Below are 17,113 nucleotides of genomic sequence, written 5' to 3'. Positions count from 1 at the left end.
TTTCTAGCTCCCTCCTGGATGAACTTGCATAATTACTGATTACATCTTATTCCATTTATAATGTCTGAATAAAAGATTTTAAATTTACATTCTAGGGGGTCTAGTATAATATTAATGCTGATCCAAGCTTGGTTATTATTAGATGGTAAGATTTAGAAGAAGAATTTTCATTTACCAGGGGCTTGAGGCATCTTACTGACATGAATGAGTTTTGATTTGTCCATCTCTTGCTTCTCATGTGCCACTCCCCACTCCATCAGCAACAGGGGGTTTTTACCCCTTAGTCATCAAAATGTCCTACCAATAAACTAGATTTCTTATAAGACCCCCCACTGCAGCCATATGTATATTTCAGACTTGAAAATAACCTTTAGCACGTTCTGTTCTGGGATGCTGATAAAGAGTTTGACAGGTTTAAGTATTTGATGCTGCCATTTGAGTCCTTGGCCATCCTTTCACAGACCTGTGGGTGGGGATGCTTCCTTAGATACTCTTAAAGGGTGTTGTTTTTCCAGGCCAACATGAGGCTGGACAAATACTTCCCAGGGCAAAAAAACCCCTCCAGAGTAATTCTGGGGGAAGAAATGTGCAAAGGAGTATGAGACCTCTGTAAATCTGGACTCTAAACCTAAAGCCTCCCAGTACAAAAACATCTGTGAAGTTACACCTGGAGTCTACTACCAGTAGCCACCTGCTGCCCACACTGTGTCCATCCCATGGTATTTTGGAAAGCCATGCTTAGGATTTGTACAAATTCGTGGGACTACAGCCACATTAATGGCATGGAAATAGATGCTAGTGCTTACTAACTGCAGTGTATCCAGTCACATGCCATACAGCAAATAACTTTTTAAATTCTGAACAGATTTTTTTGTAGAGATTTCTTAAGTGTCCTTCATAGGTAACATGCTGTTTTTAAAGTCTTGCCTGCTTCAGGAAGCAAAACCAACTTCTGTAGCAGCTTTGTTACTTCAGGAGCCCTGATATGTAAAATTACACTGGGTTTGCATGGCAAGGTTTTGGGAAGGTATTCAGTTTTATTTCTCATTACCCTACTCTAATTTGGTGGTTAAGTAATTAATTTTTCTGTAAGCTGAGTCTGTTTTGTTCAGGATGACAGTGGGTGAGTGATCTCTGATCCCTGTCCTTCTCTCAACCCATGAGGCTTGAATTTTATTTTCTCTCCCTGACCAGCTGTAGAGGGGAGTGATAGAATGGCTTTGGCAGGTACCTGGTGCCCAGCCAAGGTCATCCCACCACAAAAATAAATGTATAATCTGCTTCCTCCTGTGCTAATGGGTGGAAGCCTGAGGAGTAATTAGTTTGTCAGAGAGCCAGTTTCTTACTAATGATTGATAAATGGTTGTTTTTACAGAGCCCACACAGGCACTGGGTGCTGAGAACAGTAAAGCACAGTTTGTACAGAGGTCACTGGAGCCTGTTTGTCTGTCTTCACTTACATGAGCCGTGCTTGTTGTAGCTGTTGTGGAAAATATGCAGAATATTCTGATAAGCTCTTATCTGATGTTCAGATCCTGCATGCAGGAGTTCACATGAATGAGTCTGATGTGCAAATCACAAACATTGATGTTTACATGAATCACTTTGTCCAGACATTTGATTAACTTTGTTGCATCACTTCAGAATCGGTCTGACTTCTTTAGAAATCCGTGGAATTCTGTTTGGACTTAATTGATGGAGCCAATCAAACACGTGACAGATGTGATGCTGGCATGACAAATAGGGTGCTGCCTTTTATGCTGCTTTAGCATTTCTATCAGAACAATGTAAAGTTCAGCTGACAGAGCCCCAAGGGAAAGTAGATGTTCTGTTATGTACGGTAGAAAACAGATTTACAAAAATCACAGTGATGAGTGTAGTTAAAAATGCTTATGGAGGCTAAAAGGGCAGCAGTCATTCTGCTTATTCCGAGCTTCTGCTGAAAGCAGTTAGGAAATTTTTGGTGCTTTGAAGTTTGCCTTTGGCTTACCTTCCCTTGTAATATAAATGAAAGTGCAACCTAATTGTGATTAATTAGTTAATTAGTTTCTGCTGTGCCTATCTGCTTTGCAGTAATATTTCACAGTATGATTTGCTGCATGTTCATTTTTATCCCATGAATAAAATATTCATAAGGATCTCACTTTCATTGAGAACTTTTTTTCTCTCTTAAAGACTAATTGGATTAACTTTTGATCAATTCCTCTGCTATACTTCTCCTCTTCTGTAATACTTCTAGATTTAATATACAGAAACATTGAGATATTGTATATTCAGAGCAATTAATAAAAAAATGTAAAAGCACATAGTCATCACCTAAAGAAATATTGAGAAATCCGGCCTAATGTGCATGAAAATTGATATGCACAAGAAAAGCTACTGTAACTTTGTTTTGGCCGACCGGATAAAAGTGGGAGTGTGATAAATGCAAACTGTGATGTTTTCCCTAAAGAACTGTTCTCTGAAAACCAAACATTGTTTTCTAACAGTGGCACTATTCATTTTTACTGGTCCAAGGCTTAGATGCATTTATGTAAATTCTTTCTAGGCTCTTAAAAACCAAAAGCAATCTAAAAGGTGAACTGCTTAAAACCTCACCTGGCAGGCACTGCCTTGCTGTCCCTTGGTGGCCAGCAGAAACATTTTGCCCATGAAAGCCAGACCCTTTTCTGAGTGAGCTCAGCAGAGGCTGCAGTGTCTCATTCCTGTGGCAGGAGCAACCAGTGGCAGAGCCACTGTGCCCTTGGCGTGGCACTGGACCCTGTGGCTGCCCTGCGCACACGGGCTCAGCATCCCCTAAGATGCAGCCACACGCTCTTATTGGCACAGGGGGCTCTGGCAAAGCCAGGGCCTGATCCTGCCCTAGGCACGGTGCTGTGTACCCTGTCCCTGCTTGTGAAAGGGTTTGGAGAGGCCTTTTTTTTTGGGAAGGACACACTGCGGTTCAGGGAACAGTTCAGCCTTTGGTGTCATTACGGAACGGGAGGCAAACAGTGGCTGCATCAAACCGGGAGAGCTTTGGGACAGGAACAGAATTTGACCATGGGAGCAGCTATTCTGTGCACATTAACAGAGTCATGGACCTGCAGCAAAATGAGCCAAGCTGACAAAAATATGATGTTAGTGAGATGTGATTTTCTTCAGAGCTGCTCATCACAGCTGTGTGTGCCGGGAGTCATATCCCTTCCCACCTTGGAAACACAAGGCTGTTTAGCAAAAGCCTGCAACATCCACTTGGCCTCTGGAGGCTTTAGACAGTAACCAACATTAGACCTGAAAGAGAGCCAGTGTGGGCTTTAAAATATACTTTACTGTAAACCTCAGAATTCTTCTAAGCATTCAGAAGAAACATTTTAATTGGGGAAAAAAGAAAATCATGTAAGGAAAATGGTGCTGTTCTGTCATCTGACTTTAATGAGGTGGTAGGTAAATGTAAATTCTTTGCATTTGAATAAAAAGCCTGTAATATCATTATTCCATCTATTTAGCTTGAATACAAATAGTCCTTAAATAATTTTCCTTTTTAAACTGTAATGAAGAAATAATTTATGTGTTTTCCTTCCTCCCCAAAGCAGTAAAGTTTAATATATGATTTTACTTACGACCAAAAAGGAATTGACCCATAAAATGAATTAAGAATTTGTCATTCTTGTTAGCATGTGTATCTTCTTTGGTGTATGTAATATAAATGTTTCATTATTTTATACCATTAGTTGCTTGGTTTTAATTTTGCAGTTTCTTAGAAGCTAAAACTTCACAACAGGACTCTGAGACAGGCTCTAAGTTTAACACCTGAGAACTTTCTGAGTATTGATATTGATCTAAGTATTTCCTTAGTTCCATTTTTTTTTTTGTTCCCTTTGGCTAAGCTTGTATTGTTTATATTAAAGTTAAAACCCCTCAAGTCTCCGTTTACAATGTCTATCACATAGCAGGTCTGCTTGTAGGTCCCATGCAAGTCTTTTCCATCAGATATTCTATTGTTGGAAATTGGGCAAATTATTAAATAAACAAGCACTTCTTTAAGATCTGAAGTAACATGTCTTTGAGGAGACAGTGTGGGGCAGCCCAGGATTATGCCTTTTCCTTTTTTGATGGTTGTAATATTTCATACTTATCCCTCATTTGGTTAAGCCGTGATGTATGGTTTGTATTTTGAAACACAGAGAAGAAAACCCAAACTGTGTTGTTGATTTATATTTGATATAATACCAGTGACAGTTGGGCATGGAGTTGAAGGGGAAGTATGCTTTCCTTTTGAAATTCAGACCTCATAAACTTTAGCATATCGGCTTTTTGCAGGAGAAAAATGCAGATATTGGGAGATGGAATAGCACTCCTTTGGTCTCCAGGGAGAGCAGGAGGCAATAATGTGGCTCCTTTGAGTCTGCTGCTCTCTTGCTTTTACAGAGGCAACTGCTTGTTCTTATGGGCCCTGCCAGTCCATCACTTCTTTCAGTCTGCAGTGCCCATAACCTAATACCTTTTCCATTTGCCTGGTTGGGTTTGTCCAGCAGACTTTCCACAAGGTTTGAGTGGTAGAGATACAGAATCCCTGACACAATTACGTTCTGTAACTACAGCTTGTAGTGACAAGTGGTGGTTGATCACCTGGAGTTACTTGGGGAACTTGTGGGGCTGTGATTGCTGTGCTTTGACCATAAAGCTCCGCATTTTAACAATATCCATACTTACAGAACTTTCCCGGATAATTCTTCTATTTTCCTTCCTCCCCAGAGCAGTAAAGTTTGATATGCTTTTACTTATCAACCTTAAAGGAGATTAACCCTAAAATGAATGAGGAATCCGTGGAGAGACCCATGGATGGGGTTTTGTGCTGAGACTTGGCCCTGGCCACACAGCTGCAAGGGGACTGAGGGAAATGTTGAGGTTTACTTTTGTGACTTATTTTTTAACTCTGCCTCATTGCAAAGTCAGCAAGCACAAGCCTCAGTGAAGGTGGAGCATCTTCAGTGACCTGCCAGGAAAATTAGCCTGGACCCAGAACACCTTTAAGCAGAAGCCAGATATTTTTGCTGTGCACATGGTAGAGGTTCAGCTGGACAGGAGTCTGGTGTGAGCATGAGACACACGCAGAGAACATCATGCACTGTTTATCTGTCACCACTAAGCAGCAAGGGATCACAGAAGCCTTGAAGGTCTCCTCACAAGATTAATTTTCAGATGCAGTATACTGTTCAATGCTTTTGGCTTGATTCATACACTGAATTAAATATGGCAGTTCCCTGTCCATCTTACCCTGAATATGTCTCTCAGTGCTGATGGTTCTGTAAAGTTAAGGCACAGCCCTAAAGTTTGTAATTACAGGTAACTTGTTAATGTGAAAGTGGGATGTGAACAGTGCAGGTTTTTGTTTACAGAATAATGGCTCAGATGTTTAAGTCACCATATGTTTAAGGTGCTGATGTCCCTAATGTGCTGCTACATCTAATTGATAGACAATTCTAGTAATATTTTTTATTTACAGAAGCTAAATAAGACCAAGACAAAGTTCTGTTCAATTTTGTTCGACATTATAATGACTTTGAGGAGTTCACCCTTCAGGAGTGCTCTATGCAGTAACTTAGGCAGAGTCAGTGATTCAGGTGGAATTAACAAATCACAAGGTTAAAGTGAAAGTAGTTTTTCAGGACTGTGGTTGCCAGAGTATTATTTTTATGAGCTGCAGTGGTTTCACTGAAGCATCACTACAGTATTAGTGAATTAGCGGGTGTGTTTCAGCCCTTCATATCCATGTGCAGAGTGTCTGTAAAGAGTGGTTATTCATATAAAGGATTATCACAAATATTCCTCAGTATACTTTTATCTTAAGCTGGTACCTTCAAAGGAATGCAAACAGTTGGTGGCTCGTGATAAAGAGACTGTGGTGTGGGCAAAGATCTCCTGGTTCATTGCACAGAATGAAGCCAATCCCCACTGACATCCCTTCTCATTTTTCAGTGTTACTGTTCTAAGTGTAAAGCAAGGTATAATATTAATGGGATTAATTCAAGACTGTTTATTTCTGTTTCATCTTAGTGTGAATATGCAGCAAGTTCATATTTGGTCATAGCAAGTCTGAAAATGCTTTGGTAATTACATAAAAAAATGAAACTGAACGTGCAAATCAGCTGAGGTAAGCAAGACTTATTTGCAAATTTTAGATTAGCTGGCTGTAGCACTGCCTTTTATATGGGCACAGCTTTGAGTTGCTTTCATTTTTCATCTGCTATAGTATTTCAGGTTGCAAGAACTTTGACGGAAAACTTAAAAAAGGCGACCACAATTGTACCAGTGCTGCAACCCCATTAATCATACATTCATTCCTCAGAAGCAGCGTCTCTGGTTTGAGGAATTCACCCAGCTCTCCCTGAGGGCCGTTCCAGATGAAACTGGCTGTGGCAGCTGGATGTGCCACGGCCCCAGCACAGCCTCTTGTCTGCTGAGGGCTGCCAGGAAGCGAGGGGCACCTGCTTGGTGGGACCACAGAGGAGCTCATGCTAAGGGCACTGCACTCTGCCTGTGCCAGCTCCAGCATTACAGGAGTGGGAACCGCCTCCATCACAGCTCCTTCCTCTGCTGATGTGAGCCGGGATCCTTATGTAATTTTTCGTGAAAATCCCTCAGACCTGCTAACCATGCTAATTCAGAGAAGCTTTCCCAAAGTATTCTGAGCTCGTGGCTCGCGTCAGTAGCATGCCTTTTATTTATTTATTTTGGAAAGACCATGATTCTGTTTCGAAAACATGGTTCTGTGCAAAAGACCTGATAGGTGCATATCAATAGGAGTGGTAATAATGGGCAAGGCAGGAGTATTTGTGTCTTTTCTAGTCAGCAGGATTTTAAACTTGGGTTCTTTTATATTTGACCCTGGTTTGTGTGGCCAAACTGCTGAAATTCCCTGTTAGGTCGTTGCCTGTGTGGATGTATTAGAGACGTTTTTTGGTGTGTCTGTGTGCATCTTTTGTCTCTGCATACTTTGGATAATTTTATTAGCTACTGTTTGAAAATGTCACTAGACATCAAATCAGTTTATTTAGCTATTGTGGGCTAATCCAAACTTACAGGATATAATACACAGCTCCTGACCTTTTCCTGTTACCAGGGTCTCAGCAGCTCTTTCCTTTGCAGACCTCAGGTGGGAGGGAGGGAGGGAGGAAGGGCTTTAACCCTCTGGGTGTATTTTGCGGTGCTTACAGGACAGGCTGAAGGCACTGCAGGACAGGCTGAAGGAACTACAGCTCCCTTTGCAGCACAGGAGAAGCAGGAGAAAGTACAAGCAAAGGAAAAAGTCCAGGGTATTACTGTCTTCCCTAAAAAAAGCTTGGCTGCAGTCTCCCCAGCCTTAAACCCTTAAAAAAAGCTGTAAAGCACCAAGTTTGCAAGCTCCAGACTGTGGTGGTGAGCAGGATTTTACAGCCAGCTGACCATGAAGTGCTACCAGCTTCTAAAATCTGCTTGACTGCACATTACTTCTTGAAGCCTTCTAGATTTTGGAGAAAATTGTTGCACAAAAATCTTCGAAGAGGAGGTTGCATGATTGTAGATCTATTTCATCTAAAGGTTATGGAGAATGGATGGAGTTAAAACAACATTTCTTCTAGCTGTACCATTTTACTATCACCACTTTTGATCTATGCTCATGTGAAAAAACAATTTATGAATAGATCTCTACCCCAAGAGGTATTTTGATAGCACAAATCTATTGTATTTGTTGTTAATAGCGAATTTTAAAGGGAAGAAGAAAACAGAGGAAGAACACAAGAAAAATGTTGACCTCAATGAATGAAAATTGGACTGTTTGTACTATGAGAAAATGAGATAATTTGGGCTATAAAATCCCATGCTCAAAGAATGAAAATAAACAACATACACAGTGTGTGGAAATGGGAGTGAGCCATTACAGTAGGACAGATTCACTGAGATCTTTTCTCCATAGTAATTCTTAATAATGTAGGAATATTTTTTTTTCAGTTAAGGACTAGAACTGTCCTGGAGAATGTTCCTGGAGTTCGGCAGCAGTGCAAAAGGATGGTTTACAAACATTTCACACCAGGAAAATAGTTGGAAACCAGTAATATGGTGTTTGGCCACTACTATTATGAGCAGCAACAGATGCCGTTTTTGTTGCATTTGAGCCATTTGGCAGGTTAGCAGCCCATTTATCTGTTACCAAAGATTTCCTAGCCAGGAAATCTACTTTGCAATAATTCCATATTTTAGGCTGAGTCTTCTTTTGCAGGAAAGAAGTGATTAAAGAATAGCATGTCAAAACAAAGGGTTAAACCATCAGTTAAATACAGCACAGTAACACTGCAAAGTTTGACTCTGATTCTAGATTTTGGAATGGATTTTCCTTTAAGCAGTAGCTAAATGGTTTCCTTAGATTGTTCGTGTGTTGCACGAACCAGATCAGATCAGTCTTAAAGTTCATAATTTTCCCCAGAGTGTCTGAAATCCTACTACAAAGAGTCCTTTCGTCTTAAGAGTCTGACACCAAGTAGAAATGAAAGGCTGAAATAATAACACCACTAACTTGGTTTAATTAATTGTACGTTTTCTGTGCTTGAGCTTGAAGAGTGGAAACTATTGCTTTAAAGGCTACCTACAAAACTGGTGAATGAGCAGCCACTCAGGGTGCCACTTCAAAGAGAAACACCCAAAAGAGCAACAGAAGGGAAGCTCTTTTGAATTCTCTCAGTTCCTCCTGGCAGCCCAGGGCTTGCAAAGGAAAACAACCCAGAAATGGTTATTTTCTTTTGTGTTGGTTACATAACCAGCTCCCAGTAAATAAAGCTGGAGGTGGAGCAGCCATACAAAGACCCACTTTGTAACCTGTGCCTGCCATAGCTGTACAAAAGAATCTCACCTGAATTTAGGAGTTTTTCCTTCCTGGCTAAGGGAGATTCCTTACACTGTCTGCAGACAACTTGATAAAATTCAGGAGCTGCGTGTAACTCCTGGTTGCACTGGTGGATATTATGTAATTTGAGCCTTCATGGTTACTGCAGATTTGTACCTTACTGCTGAAGCAGTCAAACAGATCTTGGTTTCTACCATTTTTTTTCAGATTTGTCTGTATGCAATATTGTAGTAAGTAAAGAAGTAGAGGAAATTAACTGCAAAAGGGAAAGCTGGTTTATACAAGAGCGCTCAGTTTTCCCCTTGGGAGCAGTTGAAGCTCCAGAAATTGTGCTTTCATGTTAACCATCCTATGCCACCTTTAAACAGTGCCTTCCATAAAGCAACATTTGGGATGCAGGCTGGTACTTTGTTTATTTGGGAGGCTGGTACTTTTTTGCTGCAGATGACAGCCCTGGCTGGTCAGCAGCCTTTGTTCTGGTCTTTGTTCTGGCTCTTTGTCCCCTGCTTGTCCTGCATCCCACCGACTGTCAGCTGGGGGAATCACTGGCTCTGCCTCCCTCACTGTTTCCTTCCCACAGCTCTATAATGCTCTTGGGGTTTGGAAGTTCAGTTTGTGATTTACCAGTTATAAAATCTGAGGATTACAGGTGTGCTCCTTTACTGTGCTCAGGTGTTGGCTGTAACACTGCTGCTGGGATGTTGTAGTGCCCTCATTTAAAGGGTGATTGGGAGACCAGTCTAAGAGTAGCTGTAACTGATGATGTAACAGGTAAAAAGGATCAAGAGAATTTATACATTTGGCAGTTCTAACCATTTTTTACACTTACTTTATGGACCTGGAAAGGAGGGACTTATAATAACTATGAAATTCTAAAATGTCACCTGTGCCCAGCTTCTACAAACTTTATTATCATTACCTCTGTAAGAATTAAAAGTCAGTTCATGTACTCCAGAGCAGCAAATATTGTCAGACAATGTGTAATGGAAATTTCTGAAAGCCAATATTTAACATCTTGAAATGAGAAGCATCCAGGATAACTTTTGAAATCACTCGAATTCACTATATATTACATCAAAATGTGAAGGTAAATATTAAGGTATTTTCATCAGATGGCTTTAAATTAATCTTTGGATTTCCTTTAAAAAAAGAAATGAAGACTCTTTGAGTAATGGAGAAACAGGGTGCCCCTCATATTGCTCTCACCCTGAAGTATGACAGAGAAAAATTACTTGGAAGCAATTTCATTTCCATGTTTAAACTCTTTGTTATTTGAGTCCAGAATGCTCTTAAATTATCTGATTTAGGCCTTGATACTGTAAATTAACTCTGTGTAGTTAGATGCATAAACAGAGGCACAACAAACCCCACTGAAATTAATAGGTCTTGTGTGGCCTGGGGCTCTGTCTCATGGGGCTGTTTACTGGGGGGTTGTTTATTTTTTAAGTGTTTTACAATGTTTCCCAAGTAAGTATGTGACGTTCCATAAGTGACAGATCAGTAGTAGCAAACTTCAAACTCTCTTACAAAGTGGCTTTTCCTGGCTTTGTTTAGGAAGGTCTCTTTGATTCTGCTTGTGTTTAATGTGCTGCTGGGTAACTGTGGAACACAGATCTTCTTAAACCAAATTCAGAGAGTATCGTGAACTGACACCTGCTTAAGTCTTTAATTAAAAGTGGTTTAATCTCTAACAATCTCTGTGTACATAAGCAGAAAGTATCTGTGTTTCATGTGTACTTTGAACTGCCATTCATTTAGAAATCAAAGATTTGTAAATGAAACACAGTATGCCAGACATGATGATGTTTGACTGGAATCTCTTCTTGTTGGCATAGCCAGGTTTTCCTGGTGCTGTCAGGCCCCGGGAATACATTCTTATTAAAAATTATGGAGAGAGGGTAAAATATAAAAGGAAGGCTATCTTTAAAAAAACATGTGTATCAACTATATATAAAATATATGTAAAATAGGCAAGCACACGGAGTGGGACCTGTAGTGGAGAATTGCCAGTGGGATCAGACTTCTTTAGCTGAATGTCTTGCAGGTGAGTATTTTGGAGGAGCCTTTTCTACACCAGCTCTAGGTTTTGGTGTAACAGATTTTTATTTTCTTAACAACACCCTCTGAAAGAGTGGTTGCCCATGGAGCTCATACATGTAATGGGTTTATGACTGGCCTTCAGTGGAGAATTTAAACTTAAAAGCTTGTCTTGCTGTAGCTGATATCTTACTCAAGATATCCTTTCTGTTTTTATACATAGTCTCTAAGATTAGTGTGGTTGAGTATACTGAAAGTAATAAAAAACAGACACAGAAAAATTGTTGCATGTTTAAGAAAAAAAATCATAAAATGAAAGAGGAAGTGCATCATTTATTATAACACCATGTAGACTAATGAAAAACATACTGCAGGCTGGAAATTTGTTAGGAGCTGAGCTCAAAAAGTTTCCACTCCCAAAAAATGCCTTGGGGCCTCCAGCTGTAAGCCTGTGGCTAAAGAGGCCCTATGGTAAACTGACATAAAAAATAAGTACTCCATAAACAGTCAGCTCCTGTTTCACAAGAGTTGGAAGGGAATTTTTTTAAAGTATTATCTATTGATGCTGACTGTACTTTATCAAAGTGAAGGGAGGCAGTGCATTTATGACTAGAATGTTCAATTGAGAGTTGGACACTGGGCACCAAAATGTTACATTCACTGTACACAGGAGAACATGAAGAAGATGAAATGACTTGCTGAGAGTAACAGAACAGCAGCTGGTACTTGCAGAGCTGGAATTAACATTAAATAATTCCTGGCTTCTCATCCATTACTCATTAGACCGAGCTGAACAAGTCCCCTGTTCCTCTCTGTGCTGAGCAGGTGCCACCCCTTGTACCCAAGCACATTCTTTTGCTGAGTGCAAAGAGCCCCTCAGAGCATTGGTGGTGCTGGCACCATCAGTGCTCCCATGAATGGAATTGGCCACTTGGAGAAGACAAGATGAAGTTTTGTGTCTGTCCTTTAAATCTGAACAGATTAAGTTTAGGTTAAAAGTCTTTCTTAAAGGTGTGCATCTTCCCTGCTGCCCAACAAGGGCTTGGCTTTGCCTTTGTCTTTGCCCTTCTCCCTGATCAGCCCTTGTTAATGACGCTCATTCCCATGGGCCCTGGGCTTCCAGGCAAGTTTAACTGTCAGGATGCTCTTGCAGGGAGGCACTGCAGCCTCCATTCCTTCTTCACCTGGACTGGGAAGCAGTTTGCAGAAGTAATGCCCATTAAACCTTCTGATGTGCCTCCAGTCTGTTTCTGCAGAGGTTTCCCTGCCTGGCAAAGAGCCCTGGAATGCCCCAGGGATGATGGGACATTTCCATGGAGTCCAGATTTCACAGAGTTAGAAAGATGTAGTAAATTGGATGTTAACTTTGTATGAGACTATTTAGTTGGCTGGTTTGTGATCTTTGAGAAGCACAGTCTGGGAGTTAATATTACTTATCTTAGCTAAATCTTCAGTTAGGACTTGGTAATCCAGTACCTTTTTACAGAAGTAAATAGCAGGTCTGAAAGTCCCAATTTTGGTAAGTATTTTCACAGTTTTACACTGATGAAATAAGCATGCACAACAATAATCACACTGTATTGCTACAGCTCTACTTACATGAGGTGCAGCCCAGGAAAATGTCACTCTGAGATGGAGCCACTGGGAGGAGAAAAGGAGAAAAAAAAGGTGAAACAGTTAGTTCTAGGTGATTGAAAGAAATGAAAACAAAATTTAATCAAATCTGGTAAATACAGAGAATTTTTACTTTTTTGTCTTTCATCTCCCTATACCATCTTCTGTGTAGCATTTACAATGCCCAGTGTTTCATCCAGTGATTAGAAAATCTGTGACGTAACTGTTCATGGTGTTTGATGTTGTAATGCGCCACAGTGGGGCTGATGGTTCTGTTTACACTTGTGAGTTGGAGATATTGAATAAAAGCTGTAGATTGATCTAAAAAGAGAACTATAACTTCCTTCTCCTCATTAAAAATGTTGTGCTTGGGGGGTTAAAACTGACATATAACAGTCCTGATGTGAAATATTTGCCCTGTAATATGCAACTATGATAAATGTCACTTTGGTTTGGCACTCTAAAAAGTGGTGGGTTTGGCACACAGTGTCATATTATTTCACTTTACTGAGTATGTGTTTGCTCCTTTGCATGCTTTGGGGAAAAAATACAGAGAATTGTATTTTATGGCATTATAAGAAGTGTAATACATTTGTCCACTCAAAATTTGTGACCGCTATTTCAGTATGCAGATACAACTCATCTAAAGGAGAAGAAAAAATAAGTAAAGCACTAATTTCCATATGTATTGCAGTAGAAAAAAAAATATAAACAGGCATACATAAGGCATTAAAGAGGTTTTAGCTGAGATTGATGACTGAACAGTAATATTTGTAGAGAAAGGCAACTGTTATGAGTAGATGAGTTTTCCCCTAAAAAGAAAGATTAGCTAGTTCAAGGGTTCAATTATGACTGAATTTTGAGGTAAGCAGAATACTTTGCTTGGGAAAAAATGGTTTAAGATAGCTGCCTGTGCCACTTCATTCTTTTTTGTAATAAAGTTTTATTGAGAGATGCAACACTGGTCTGTGAAAGATCGGATCTCACTCTGATGCACTTTTTCTCCACTATTAGCACCAGTTATGGTTGTTACTACCACATTTTCCAGTCAAGGCTCCCCAGCTCCCCTGCTCTCCTTGGCCTCTCTGCCCTCTGTTTGACATCTTGTGGTTGGCATTTAAGGACCCAAGAAAAACAAACAGTGCAACCAGTATTTTGCTTGTAATTTTAGTTCCCTAGTTTTATGGAGAATAGTAAATAGAAGGACAAACTGTTACTATTTTTCTGTGGTCTTGATCTTAAGAGAAAGGGATTTTCGTGGCCAACGTGTCTTTGTGATGTGCCACACAGGTGGAGATGCCCAACACCAACTCTGGTGGCTGTAAAACCCTGCAGTAGTGGCTGGTCCATCATAGTCTCTGGCTGGCTTCTCAAGAACAAAAATAAATCTGCCACAAACCCATGCAAAGAAGGAGCAGCTCTTCTGTTCATACTTTCATGCAAATTTAAGCTGCATTCAGGGACGTAGTGGGACAGCTGCCCCATGCTTTACAGCAGAAACTGGCTGTGGTGAGCTTCTCCTGGCTGGTGCCTCTCACTGCTGAAGTCCCACCTGGGCACAGCTGTAACACATCTGGAGCTCTGGAAGCTCCAGCTGTGTAAGGAGAGGCTGCAAGAGATGGCTTCCCCTGAGTAATGCAGTTCTTCAGTGCATTAGTGGTGTCCTGTGGCTTCTTCTGCATGGGGGTATGGATATCACTAGAATTAGACATGGAAACTGTTGAATTCAGCTGGCAGAGTTGCACAAGTTTCTTCATATGCATAGCAAGGTGCATTACTGAGATCTGCACTCCAAGATCCACTCCAAGTGGTCCAAAGACCACTGCTGTGTGCTCAGGGAGCTCTTAGGGCTGGGCTGGAGAAAGATTCTGTGGTCACCCAGCAGTCTCCAAAGAGAAGCTTTGCTACTGCTGACCTCCTGCAGCTTCCCAAGGACAATGTGTTCCTCCTTAGTTACTCAGGAGCCCTTCTCGATTGATTTTCTTGCTTTCTGATCCTTGCTGTTGAAGTACAATTTCTTTTATGTAGTAAACAATGTTTTAGAATTGATTAAATCACAACATGAATCATAATGGAAATGCTGAGCTATACACACGGCTTTTCACATCTGTAAGTCTGTGGAGATGAATAACAAGTTTTGTAGTGACAGCCTTAAAGTGGGTTTGCAGTTGTGCTGGGAGCAGAACTCGCTGGCTTTTTTTTTAATGTAGGCAACTTGAGTGGAATAAAATGCTGGTTAATCAGTTTGAAATGAAATTGTGGCAAGGACAGAATGAGCATAGTTATTTCTAGATAGCATAAAGAATGGAGTATGATTTCAAAGGTCACGTGTAATTACACTTTTATTCATGAGGCCTGCATTTGATATTCTAACAAATACAATTCATGTATTGTATTCATCACACAGAATTCTGAATCAGAACATAAAATTTTGCAGTGCTACAGGTAAGAAAAATGAAAGCGATAAGGAGCAGCAGCTGTGTAGCTAATGAAGGAGTTAATTCCAACGTGTGTTTTAGGCCATTAAATACTACAAAGCAAAAAGTGCTGCTTTGCCAGCACAAACCAAAGGAAGGCAGTTAAGTACCACTCCCTTCCCCAGGCAGCTTCGCTGGGAATACCGGAGAGCTCCGGCTGTAGTTCCGGCAGTAGCCTGCACGAGAAATGTGCAACAAGATAAAAATCACTGGAGCAGCTGTCGTTTAGCAAGGAAAATCTTCTGTATTCTGCATGTGGATATGAATTTTTCTCTATGCAAAATGTTTTTATCCTTTCAGGTTGGAGTAAGTTTTACAAAGTTATCAAACTAAGGGCTCAGGTGGTTTTTTTCTGTGTGTCAGGACTCTCCAGAGGCTGGGATCTGCAGGCCATCCAGTTCATCATTGTTCACGCTGTGCTTTTCTTTGGTTTTTTTGTTTTTTTTTTTAAGAAGTCTGAAGCGTTTTCCTTGTGTGGTTTCGCAACCCCATTTTCTTTTTTTCCAAACAGCAGGAGTCCTATCACTAGATCAAATTTGGAATTCACTGCTTCCAACAACTGTCTAATGGATCCACATGTTTACACAGCATGACACTGGCATCCAGATAGTGTCATGAAAGTCCCCAATCAGTACTACTGCTCCATGCTTCCTCCCTGCTTAAAAAAAAATAAAGAGGGAAAAAAAGAAAAGGAAGAAAAAAGGGAAAAGCTACAGGCACTTTTTTCTTGGTACTCAGGGGAGCAGTGAATGGTCCCGCTGTTTCAACCACCAGTACCCTCTCACAAAATTTTGGAAAAGACTTTTCCCTTCTGCTGTAACTGAAAATGCCAACTCTCAGGTGTTTTAACAGTATTTATCGTATCAATAAATAGATCTTAAAATCACAGAATCATGGAATGGCTTGGGCTCAAAGGGACCTTTAAGATCATCTACTTCCAACCCCACTGCTGTGGACGCACCAGACCAGGTTGGTCAGAGCTCCAGCACACCTGGCCTTACTTCCAGGGATGAATGCTACAAAATGGGAGACTGGAAAATAGCATTTCCAGACCCAATCCTTTCTTCCTGAGACTCCCAGCTGAATGAAAACTTTTATCTGTGTAGAAGTGTGCCCCTAACTTGCAGCACCCACACCACTGCCTTGATGAAGCTCCAGCTGCTTCTCCCTGCCACTGACGTGTCCTTGAGCTGATGGGAGCATTTGCACGGCCTTATGGTGAATCAAACCACCCAAGGGATCTTTCTGAAAACCAACTTACTGAGGGGCAGGCTCAGGCACTTGGCACTTCTATAGCATGGGAAGGCCATTTGTAATTTACTTGCCCGTGTATTTTGCCAAGTGTTTGATTCCTGTTCCCGTTATTGGATGTAAATAAATCAGTAGCAATTACTTGGCAACAACCTTCCACGGTCATTTGCTCTGAAGAAGCTTAGTCCCCGGTAGCATTTAGTGAAGGAAGGGGGGCTTGGCTAGGACACCAGAACCTTTCTTTTTTTTTAATGCTCTCATGGGATCTTTCACTTCCACACAAGCAGCTGCCTGAACTGGCCAAGTGGTCTTGATTTAACGTTGCTTTACGAACACGACTTGTCGCAGCTGCAGGATGTCATAACCTCTATTTCCTTAGCTTAGATTTGAAATCTGGAGCCATGTGATTCAGATGAACCACAAATGCCCTTGCTTTAACTTGATGTATTTGTTTTGAAAATACTGTTGTTCGCTCCAAGTTTTAGCTACTAAACAAATTAAGCTGATCTTCACTGATAGATGGGGAATACTGACCAGCTTGATTAAAAAACTCCCTAAAAGCTGCAAAGAAAGCTCAGTAATCTTTAGCTCAACAGTGCTAATGAAAATATTTCATTAGTGTAAACTTAAAAAATCAAAACTTGTTTTAAATACAAAAATAATTGTATGTTGTACAGTATTTCAGGGAAGTACAGTGAGCTCACCAGAAACTGTTGCTGCAGACAGGATTCAGAGTAGAAAATGATGAGCAGAACTGGGTTGGCTTTGCATTCAAAATTTGATTTTATAGGGCTCCTGTTCTTGTGCAGCTTAGAAGCAAGCTTTTGCATTTGAAGTAAAGCCAACTGGATTTGTACAGATACTTATCTTA

General features: G+C 40.7%; 1 protein-coding gene across 1 annotated transcript in view; it reads right to left on the bottom strand.

Moving 5' to 3' along the window:
- GPR146 (G protein-coupled receptor 146) overlaps nt 1–17,113 on the bottom strand; it is a 48,697-nt gene that overhangs the window by 14,529 nt on the left and 17,055 nt on the right. Inside the window, exon 2 of the mRNA XM_048320422.1 lies at nt 12,500–12,541. The gene's annotated coding sequence lies outside the window, so the exon portion shown is untranslated. The remainder of the gene's footprint in view (nt 1–12,499; nt 12,542–17,113) is intronic.

Source organism: Corvus hawaiiensis, chromosome 16, assembly GCF_020740725.1.
Source record: "Corvus hawaiiensis isolate bCorHaw1 chromosome 16, bCorHaw1.pri.cur, whole genome shotgun sequence".
Lineage (NCBI taxonomy): Eukaryota > Metazoa > Chordata > Aves > Passeriformes > Corvidae > Corvus > Corvus hawaiiensis.
This window is presented reverse-complemented; position numbering and strand designations above follow the sequence as displayed.